Source organism: Lycium ferocissimum, chromosome 9, assembly GCF_029784015.1.
Source record: "Lycium ferocissimum isolate CSIRO_LF1 chromosome 9, AGI_CSIRO_Lferr_CH_V1, whole genome shotgun sequence".
NCBI classification, from domain to species: domain Eukaryota; kingdom Viridiplantae; phylum Streptophyta; class Magnoliopsida; order Solanales; family Solanaceae; genus Lycium; species Lycium ferocissimum.
The window spans coordinates 12,119,721-12,131,848 of NC_081350.1; positions in this window are offsets into that span (position 1 = coordinate 12,119,721).

The window sequence follows — 12,128 nt, forward strand, 5'->3', positions numbered from 1 at the left end:
AAGGTAAATACTATTTAAAGCCCAAGACCTCACCAAGGCGACGGCCGATGAACTTATTGGAAAAACCGCAAAACCCATGAAATGAGATGAAGATGACCTTGAAGAAAGATTTAAAAGAATGAAGTAAAAAGAGAAAAGAGTCTTGCTCTCAAGCTTCTAGAGAAGACTTAAGTGATGATGAATCGAGAGCTCGCATATCTCACAACATTTATTCACCGATCCGAAGAAGTCGTGAATCCGACGGCAGAAAGCTCGAAATAAACTCGGAGCAAATGACTATCGCCATGTTGTGGTGGGGCGATCCAACTTCGCTCACGTAGTTGTTCTCTAAATAAACAGATAGTTAGTGACAGACCACAAGGAGAAATCGTGCCTTCCCCGACCAAGTTCAAGAAAGGAAGTTGCTAATGAAATAGCAAAGGCACTTGCGCATTAAGGGACTTTTCCATCAGAAGATAGGGGCAATTACGTAGGATACATCCATGGTGGTCATTGGAAATGAAGCCTCCAAGTATAAGTCTATCCTTGCCCCCTCATGTAAAAGTGATTCGAGACGATAGTGACAAGAGTGATGAAGTGGAAAAGGTAAATTTCTTAGAGGTAAAGAAAAACTTAAAAGCCTACTCTCTGAATAAACTCATGTCACTGTCAGGTGTGTTAATTGATGTCTATCATGCCCTTATTACTAAAAAGGATGCACTAACTATTGAAATAAGTAATTCCGAACTTGAAAGAGACAATTTGTTGGTGTCGATTGGAGAGATGAGAGAGCAAGTTGATACCAATCAGCCGAATATTATCACTTTAAGGTCAAATAAAAGGGATCTGGACAGCTTTCTTAAAAGGGAAGGGGTGGTTGCAAAACTTGGAGCTTGAAGATGAGATCAAAAAGGCAAAACTAAGTCTTACTCTTTTGTAATGAGAGAAAACGAAGCAATGAGGAAGACTTGAACAAAATTACTGATCTTGATAAAACTACCGAGTAGACTGCGGTCCTCTCGACATAATTACCTTCATGTACAAGAGTAAAGGAAGTGGTAGGAAAGGGATTGGTTACAAGAATACACATTACAATCCCCCACAGCAAGTATGTCTCCACCACTGAGAATTGGCTTTGCACTATTGCAGCGGCCAGGTCACTTTTGCGTCGAGTCTTACAAAGCAAGAATTGAATCTTTTCAGAGGAATAGAGACTTCATCAAAATGAAAGAAAGTTTGGGCACAAAAGGAACTAGTTCTCAAAAGAAAGGACCTCAGAAGAAGAAAAAGAATGTGCTACCGATTTTGGGTGAAGAGGAACTTGATCCGTCCATATAGCCCATAAGGGACCCCGGGCGGTTTGGGTTAAATATAAACAACGACATCGTATCGGGGTTGAAGAGAGAAGAGGAAGGTGGATGTAACGAGAAGAAGGGTATGCACACGTAGTAGTGAAGGACGACATATGAACAAAGAGCAAAGCACTGCTCGGCACGGTGAAAACTATCTAGAGATTTCCGGTCTCTGTGTACTCGAGTTAGTTGATGCTCGGTACCTTCACTTATGTTACGAACTATTCGAGGTGCGAGTCGTTGATGTCTTCTAATTCAAATTTCAAACCTTAATCGCACCGATCGACCTTTCACGCTTCGACCCGATTTGTCTGCGTCACGACACGCATCCACAAGTAATATATCGAACACCTTAAATCTGTCTCTTTGTCCTTTTCTCTGCGAGCATTAAAATAGCCGGACCGTCGAACTTCTCGTTCTCTGACCAAAAGCACGGGGCGAGTACGAGACTAAGCTCCCCATCTGCATCCATCTTGCAAGTACAAATATCTCAGCTCCGCGAGTCAAATCAAAATGAACTCCCAATCGTCGTATCGGAGTACTTAATCTCACTGTAACCAAAGTATATCTACGTCTATCTGGTGTCTTCGAACAAAGAGGACCTTGAATCTTGAGGAAAGATCGTCAGAATCCTTTTCAAAAGAATCAAACGAAACAAGTGGGGAGGTTGAAATGGGAAGATGTAACATCGACACCTCAGAAGGACAACAGGTCGAAAATATTAACAGGAAAGAAAAGGCTGCATATGTCATACCTGTCTCTCACCCTGAGAAGAAAACTTGGTGTCCTATCTCTGCTAAAGCACCTGGTGTCTCAAAAGAAAACACCGAATAAAATATTGACTCTGATGGTGATATCGTACTTCGCTCAGTGCGCAATCAGATCTCTAGGGGTATAAAGGAAAACAAGAAAAGAAAATCAAAGGGAATGACAAGATGAGAGGAGGAGATAGGAAGAGAAGAGAGTGATACTTAATCTGCCTCGCAAAAGAAACAGAGAGCAAGTGCTATTGAGAGACATGAAATTGAAATGAGAAAGGAATATCTCCAAACGCAGAAGATTCTCTTTGGGATGATGATTGATGTAAACACTGAAAGAGGAGACGCGTTAAAACTGAAATGGTGAATTTGAAAGTGGACTGCGTATTTAACATAAGCAAAACCACGTGTATGAGGCTGAAGCAATGGAAGCGTATCTGAGTTACTTCGTCTTGATAACGATTATAGCCACAGCGATGTGATGTGGCTTCGGACTTTATCATCGGCGGAGACGATGTAGCCAAAATGCGGGAGCACCAACCGAAGGGCTAAGGTATGTGACTAGAAGGGCTTCCACCTCCTTTAAAATACAGTTGTTAAGGAAGGCGAGGTCGATCCGTTTAGGAAAGCTTTCCTCGAAGGGATCTTGAGCCAGTTTGTCAAGCTGGTTTTTGAGTTTGTAGGCAATATACATCACAAAAGTGGAAGGGATAACGGTGTCAACTTGAACATATGGTACTCGTGGAAGCTTTGTCAACTCTCTTGAAGGACTATCAATCTACAAGCAAATTATGATCAATCACGCGGTCAATGCAATGAGCACTAATGAAAATGATCTGGTCTTCCTTATGGCTTTTCGACAAAGGTCTTTGACGTTTTAATGAGAATTTGTGACAGCATTGCAGGAACGAGAAGAAATGTGATCTCCGTGGCTACTCTGTAAGATTGTAGTGTGCACGCATCCGGGAGACGAACTCCATAATACATGTTCTGTGAAGCCACTGACGGCCAGCATCTTAACGACAAAATCAAAATCTGCCGAGGGTGGTTAGAAGATAGCGAAGTGGAAGATCTCGGGAACGATGCTCGAAGATCGGGGCGATTATATTGAAAAAATTGACAATTTTCTTCAAGCCTTGGATCACCCGATGTCAGCTCTAGCATTTTCCTTGAGTCTGTTCCTTTCTTGTCCTCATCGCTCAATATCTTAACCCCAATGTTCTCTGTATAGCATGCATTGTGTTAGTAGTTTCACTTTGACATATTTTGGTCTTGTTTGAACCTCTTTTCTTATTCTTGGCTTTTACATTGTTTTTATACCTTGTGCTTGCTTGTACGTATTGATTAAACGCAATATTCTCTGGCTTGTACCTCTTTACTAGTTGCGGTATTTGCGCTTTTCGATGATTCCAAACGGGGGGAAGAATATGATAAATATTGTGCATATGTAGTGAAAGTATGGTGATGGGATTACTGCGTTGTGAGAAAAGATACGATGGATGTGTCTTGGAAGACATCTTTGTAGGACATGTTGTAGAAATGTGTTGCGTTCTTCTTCAACATCATGCCGGAGTCTCCTAAAATGGCAATTCTGGGAACCAGTTGGGCTGGTTCAAGGGAACATCGTCTACATGAGTTTGTCGTCATCGAAAAGTGATAAGTCAGTGCGTTGTGTTTTGATGATTGTCAAACTATTTCAAAACCAAATAAAGACCTGATGCTGCAACCTCGCTCTCTGTGCACTTGCCGCCGTCGGTGGGGAATATTTGTAAGCTAAGACGACTTCTTTGTCCTGAATACAATTGTGAGTTGGCCCATGCTTTAGGTCAAAGTGATAAGTGGTCGCTATCCATCCACGTACTCCCACTATATATACAACATGTTGACGCGTATTAGTGGTGAAAAAACCTAACCCAAAGTGTGCAAAATGCGGCAGCCCCATGAGAGTCTCTGTGTCCTGCTTAAGCCGCAAGCATCTATGGTGAAGATATTGTCCATGTTCTTTAGGTTATTGTAAGTCTTTGTTTACTTATGCTTAAACTTTAAACCTAATCTTCCCAAAAAAGAAGTTGTTTGTAGGTATTATAAATTCTCAAGTTTGCTTCCATAAGCGCTTGAATGGTACACTAGGCTAGAGTGAGTAGGTGTATTAGTTTCCTTGGCTAGAGGTAGTCAAGTGGAGGTGCTTACAATCAGTGTATTGTAAGGGTCGAGGGACTATGGGAGTTAGTTCCTAGGTTGCATAAGCGTTATTATAAGGGTGGGGGATTATGAGAATTAATTCCTAACTTACGATATAGTTGTAACCTGAAGCTGCTCGGTTAGTGGAGTTGAAATCCTACTGGTGTAGGTCGTGGTTTTTAATTCCTCAAGCAAGGAGTTTTCCACAGTAAAATCTTGCGTTCTTTACTTACTGCATTGCATAAGGGAACTGGTACACAACCAGGTCCCTCATACACTATTTGGTGGATGCACAACTATTAACAATCATGATAGTATTTTTGTTGTGGTAGATAGGTTCTAAAAAATGCCTCATTTCATACCATGCCATAAATGTGATAATGCATCTCATGTAGCATCTTTGTTTGTGAATCATGTGCTTAAATTGCATGGAATACCTTGCACTATTATTAGTGATAGGTACTCCAAGTTCTTTAGTCATTTTAGGAAAAGTCTTTGGGGTACACTTGGTACCAAGCTCATGTTCTTTACTTCTTGCCCTAAAAAAGATGGTCAAACCAAAGTAGTGAATAGGACTCTTGGGAGCATGCTTAAGTGTATGATTAGAGGAAAACCCACTTCTTGGGAGGACTGTTTACCTTTGATTGAGTTTGCTTATAATCGGTCTCTCCATTAAACTATCGGCATGACTCCTTTTGAAGTGTGTTATGGTTTTAACCCGTTGATCCCTTTAACCTTAACCACTTTGTCTACTGATCTTGTTATGAGTTTAGACGCAAAATAAAAGGCCGCCAAGATGGTGAAGATCCATGCCAAAGTGAAGGCAAGCATTGACAACATCAACACTAAGGTGGCAAAAAGACAAAACCATGGAAGGAAGAAAGCGGATTTCCAACCCGATGATTGGGTTTGGGTGCACTTCCGAAAAGAGAGATTTCCTTAATTGAGAAAGGGGAAGTTGAGCCTAAGAGAAGACGGACCCTTCAAAGTCCTTAAGAAGATCAATGACAACGCCTACTAGATCGACTTATCGAGTGAGTATAACGTCTATAATGTTTTCAATGTAAGTGACCTATCTTCTTGTGTTATAGCTTTAGATTCGAGGACGAATCTTCTCCAAGAAAGGGAGGATGATATGTTCCTAACGAGCTCAAGACTTTTCCTTCAGAGTCAAGCCAAGGAGCTTCAAGCCCTTCAAACCATGTTCATGCAAATGGAGGCTTTGGAGAACATTGGAGACCAACACACGAGAGTCTACAACATTTGGATGATCGCGTGGAATGAGAAGGAAGAAGGATTGCAAGATGCAGCCAAGAATGCGGCTCAGTAAACTCAGAATGCGAGCGTAAACTTCATATGTGGCCGCAAACTCAACCATGTCCCAACCAATGGCTAAGACAAAATGCAGCCAGGATGCGACCTCGCAAACTCAATATGCAGCCGCATATGTGACTGCATCCCGTGTTTCCCTTATTTCATTTTGGGCTTTCTTTTAAGTCAGGCTATGGTCACTTTTGGCATAGTTGTAATAAGCCTCGACTATAAATAGTCCCTCTTATACTTATACTAGGGACCATGAATATTGATGAAAGACGGATAAGTTGTGAGAGTTTATTTAGTAGACAATTGATATAGTTGGTTTGGTTGACTAAGTGTGATTTCTTAGTTGCTAATTGAATCATTTTCTATTGAGTTCATATCGGGTTGCTCATTTGTGGATTTCAAATTGGGTCATACTTGAATTCAAATAGTATAGGTTCCTTGATTGAAATCCAATTGGGAGGGTTTAGGTTTAATATACCTAAGTTTTCCCATAGATTCATAATCAAGTGGGTCTTGCTCCTATCCTTTCTCTTCTCATCTCAAATTCTCTTATTATCTTCAATTTTTGCATCTAGGTTAGATTTCTAGAGTTTGCCCTTTAGGAATCTGTAACGACCCGTTTGGTCGTTATAGTCTTTTCGGCATTTTCACCGGCTTCCGATCATTGATTAGCTCAATTTTGACTCGAGGGGACCATTGGCACGCTTCTCGAGTTTTCTAGACCAGATTTGGGCAACTATTGTGAAAGATAGGCTTAAAGTGAAAAATAGGTGATCCGAAGTTGACTTTTGGGTAAACGGACCTTTTTCAAAATTTCATCGGTCCCGAGAGGTCCGGATAGTCGTTTAGAACTTGTGTGTATATTTGGTTCGGTTCCCAATGCACTCGAATGCATTTTGGGACTTGGGTTGGAAATTGAAACTAAGGCATCGGGGATTGACTCGATCAACGAGACCTTCGTTGGGAATTTCGAGACCACGAGCGTGTTCGTAGCGCGTTTTTATGTGTGTCTATGTGTATGGTATGTGAACAGATGGCCTCAAAAACTAGATGGAAAATCGGATCAATTGGCGAAACTTGGAGAGATTTCTGGTGTCTGGTGCCGACTTTGGCGGCACAATGTGCCGCTGAAATATGTAGCCGTGGAGCGTAGAAAGCCTGTGGGGTGATCAGAGCCTTGTCTTCGCCGTAAACGGTCAGTGGCCGTTGAAACGAGCGCCGGCGGGGCGGTCCGTGCCCAAAGTGGGTGACGGGCGGTTGTAAAATTAATGAAGTGTTAAAAGCCTTTAGACCTGGTTATTTCCCGTTTCGGGGTGAGCTTTGGGGAATGGTTCTTGGAGATCTTTTAGAGATATTCTTTGAGGTAAATCTTGCTTATTCCTTTACTCCTTTAATCATAATCATCTTAGATTCCCCCCTTCCCTTTAATAAGCCCATAGTGAGGGAAGTTGAAAGAGGGTTTTGATGAACATTGTCCCTAGGCTTATTAATGATATATTGATGATGTTTATGTTAGATTTTAATGATTCTAAACTTGTTAATCATATATTTTCCCATTCTAATGTTGAATTTCGGAATCAAAGAGTTAGGGTTTATACCCAATTTCGGGGTTTTGCTTGAAATTAGAAATTAGGCTAATCTTTGATTTAAATCAGCAATTAGTAGTTGGGTTGTAATCATCTAGTACTTAATTTGGCATTTTGCTTTTGAATTTCCCGTTTTGCCCTTGTGGGCCGGTTTTTCCAATTTCTAGGGCTAGAATTGACCTAATTTGAATAGTAGCAATATTAGTATCATTCTTCATGATTTATAATCTAGAATTCGATTATGCTTAGACTACTTTGTTTCTGAGGTTCAGCGAAAAGGTAAGGCAAACGAGTGAGTTGTTGGTGTTGCGGTTCGGCCATCCATGTAGGTTATGGCTTACCCTTGGTGAGACTTGGTATAGCGAAGTGCATATTTAGATAATATTGTCGGAGACAGCATGTGAACCTTCGGGTATGAAGTTGGGTTGGATATTGCCTTAGGTTGGGCCCTGTTGTGTGTTGGGACTAGCCACCCCGTTGTGTTGTGTTTGATTGTTTTATTGTGTTGGCTTGACGTCGCGAGTTGTTGATAGATATTGGATTCTGTTTATCGTCTTGATTACGATATTGTTGGCATGCCCACTATTGGTATTTATGATTCGGATATATTGTTGGCATACCCACTGTTGGTATTTGTGATTTGGATATATTGTTGGCATACCCACTGTTGGTATTTGTGACTCTGATATATCGTTGGCGTGCCCATCGTTGGCACTTGTGATATTGAGCATGATTATTGATGTTGATACATGCATTGCACGCACTCTTATTTTCATAATATATTGATGACATTGATAAAACACTTGATGAGTTAGGCTCAGTTTTACTTGAGTGACGTGAGAGTCCGATGTTCGATGTTCATCCCGGAATCACTGATTGAGTGAATTGGATACTTGATAAAACTCTTTTACTTGAGTGACGTGAGAGTCTGATATCCGATGATTAATTCTGGAATCGTTGATTGTATGGCCGATATCCGATGTTCGTTCCGAAATCGTTGATAGTGCATGGACTCGGCGGGTCCCCAGTGGTGCGGTGAGAACCCCGTGGGCAAAGATGCATCTGGGGTCCGTTTGTACGATTGGGCAAAGATGCGGGATGGGTGGCACTAGACTTCGCAAGTCACTTATTTGGGTTGTGCTACAGGGACGTTGATATTTCCGTCCGGAGTACATGTGTACACCGCATTTGCATGGCATTGCATTGTATTCATACATTATTGCATTGCATTATGGCTTGATTTTGAGATGTTTGGTGTTGTATCGTGATGTTGGATTGGATTGGATATATTCGGACTTGGCACATTTGGGATTAGATGCTTTACATAGGAGATGACGAATACTTGGATTTGGTTCTATTGATTTATGCTTGTTGGATTATTTGCTTATCTGCTTTATTATCTGAGTTGTGTTAGCTATGCTTAGTCGGCCGATGATGCCTACTAGTACTGTTGTTTGCTTGACTTGCACTTGCCGCATTCTTTTATGAATACAGAGTATCAGGTTGGATCCACTTCTGTGACGTGTGGCTGATAGTCGCTTCAGCTTCCTTTTCGAGTTTCTAGGGTGAGCATGGCCGTCCCCTGCCTTGAAGACTTTTATATCTTTATGTCCTATTCTATTCAGAGACATAGACACTTTATGTATTAGTATTTCAGATTATATTATTTCTCTTTTAGATGCTCTTGTGTTATTCAGCCTAGACCCTGGGGGAATTATCGTCATTCTGCACTATTCTACTACTTACATATACATCGTGAGACTTACATGTTTACTCCATGCCATTGCTTAATTTCATCGTTTTTATGTATTTATTCATTGTTGGGTTGAGGGTTCGATTACCGAGGTGGAAAGGTAAGTGCCCGCACGACTTAGGCAAAATTGGGTCGTGACAGAACCTTATCACCTATATACAATACTTATTGACATTTTTTGATATTGTATAGAAAATTCCATCTCTAACCGACACAAGTGATTCGCTGTAGTCTAACCGATTAAGGAGGACAGCCAATGACCGAGCATGAGATGGGAATAAAGAGAACGATTTAATAGGACGGTAAATATTGTTTTCTTATTTCATGCTCTATCTGTATATATTTCATTCATAATATTATTTAGATACACAAAATTCACAATATTCTTCTTCTCAGTAATAGTCGACAAGGATTATGCTTTTATTTGTTTCTCAAACAAACTTGTCATTCGATTAAGAGGATTGAATACAAACGAAAATTACATAAACTTCAACCTCCTCTTCCTGTTCCTCTTCTTTGTATTTGTATTCTGGGTGTGATAGGAACTGATTCAAAAATAACTAAATGAAGCAATATACAAAATTTGAGAAAGATTAGAAGTGTTTTGTGCTTGTTACAAGTAAAAAATTAGACCTCGAAAACGACTCTGCGATATGTATATCACATTATATATCATTTTATATTACTGTATATCTCTCATAGATTTTGTAGAATCCACTGCGACGTGTATATCATATTATATGTAAGTGTATATCTGACGCAATATTTCATGGATTACACATATATTATAACTATATATAAGTGAGGATAGTAAAGTTTTATAGTCCTCACATCCTCACAACTCCAAAAAGATGCTTACATATGGCTTTTCCAATTGACTTTTCCTTGCATATCTTTATTTTTCATTTCTTGCTCTCCTTCAAATTTTTAATACCCTCCACATGAATTTTTATAATTGGTTTGTTGCACAACTCTTTTAAGAATCTTTTTGTTGCTACTTATTGAGTAATTCCTCCGGTTCATATTATATGGTTAGTTTTAATTTTTATATTTAGTTTCCTATATATATTTTTTATATAATCAATACAGTATTTTTTTCTTCAAATTTACCCTTATTTGGATAAGTGGATTTTTGTACAACCAAGAAACCATGTTACATTGATATTCCCTCCTTCCAGTTTTACTTGTCCATATTTGAATTGACACACCCCTTAAGGAGCAATAAATAAAATGAAAAATAAAGATATGCAAGGAAAAGTCAATTGGAAAAAGTATGTAAGCATCTTATTGAAGTTGTGAGGACTACAAAACTTTACTATCCTCAATTATATATATTTATAAAGTGAATTTTTGTATAACCAAGAAACCATGTTACATTGATATTCCCTCCTTCCCGTTTTACTTGTCGATGTTTGAATTAACATACCCCTTAAGGAGCAATAAATAAAATGATAATATAACCGTATTACCCCTAATTATTATAAAATATCTAAATAACTGAAATCAATCAAACGTACTTTGTAGTCCTCACATCCTCACAACTCTAATAAGATGCTTACATGTGACTTCTCCAATTGACTTTTCCTTGCATATTTTATTTTTCATTTTTTGCTCTTCTTCATTTTGTAATACTACTCCACATGGATTTTTATAATTGGTTTGTTGCGCAACTTTTTTAAGAATCTCTTCTTTCCACTTATTGAGAAATTCCTCCGATTCTTTTTTACGAATTTAGGTTATTTATTGAATTTCATCTAAAACTAAGGTTAAAGACCACATTTGACTAGCATTTGACACATAAAATAATGGGTGAAAATTAATAAATATCAAAAGAAATCTATTTATATTTATAAATAAAAATCGCATGCTCACAAATTCATAAAATACGAAAATATTTTCTAATTTATGATGTTTCCCGAGTTATAATTATCATACTTTATCATGTTAGTTTATAGAATATCGAATCAATCATGTCCTTTTGGTATTTGCTAATTTTCCTACCAAACTTACTTCCTCATAATTTAAAAAAAAAAAAACAATTATTCAATCATATGATGAATAAAATTTAATAAATATGAAAACTTATCAAGAAGATGTGGTTAACATACAATTACACTAAATTAATTATGTAGTAACCGCCACAGGATGTGATGCAACGGATAGGGCATGCTCCTCCCTTAACCAGAGGTTTCGAGTTCGAGACTTGGGCATGAAAAAGTCCTTGGTAGGGAGCGCTTCCCCCCGAATGGGGCCCTACGCTGCCCGAATCCGGATATAGTCAGCTCCAATGAGAGTACCTGACATCGGGTGGAAAATAAAAATAAATAAATTATGTAGTAGAAAAATGTGAAACAAATTATACTTATTTGATAAAAATTATGTTATATTTATATTTTGAATTTAAGCCCGGGCCTCCAACAAACTAGTACAAGATACACATGAGATAAACGGATATATAGAGTGATATACGCTGATATACATAAGATATACACTGGATACAATGAGAGATACGCAAACAAAGTGATCTTCAACCTTGATTTCAATATGAAAAGCACGGGCCTCCAGCAACTAGTACATGATACACATCCGTATAGAGTGATATACGCTAATATACATAAGATATACATTGGATACAACGAGAGATACGCAAACGAAGTTGTCTTCGACCTTGATTTCAATATGAAATTTAGCTCAAATCCACCTTGAATCATTTCTGAACACCTCCAAAATTGTTATTCAAGCTCCTTAAGATGATTGCAACAAAATCCAATGTCACACAATCGAGAAAAATTACAAATGCACAGATCGAAAAAATTCAAATCAAGTTTTAATAGTCTTTAATGGTGTTTTAAGTCTCCGTCTTCAAAATATTGATGGTGAGAATTGTGGATACTGGGATACTGTCAAACAGTCAAAACTTTTTATTGAATATCACTTATTGATACTGAAATACTGATAACGAAAATTGTGGATATGGTTTAAAAGATTTATGGTTATAAATTAAGAGATTGGGGTAGATGACTTGAGAGAGTGGGAAATTTTCGAAAGAAAAATTGAGTCCGAAATATTTAAACCTGTTTTAGAGAACACCTTAGCGGTTATAATACGAAAATTATTAATAGCTACAATATGAGAAATAACTATCTAATGCGAATTTGTTATACTAGCACTAGTTTATGCCATTCAGGACTCTACG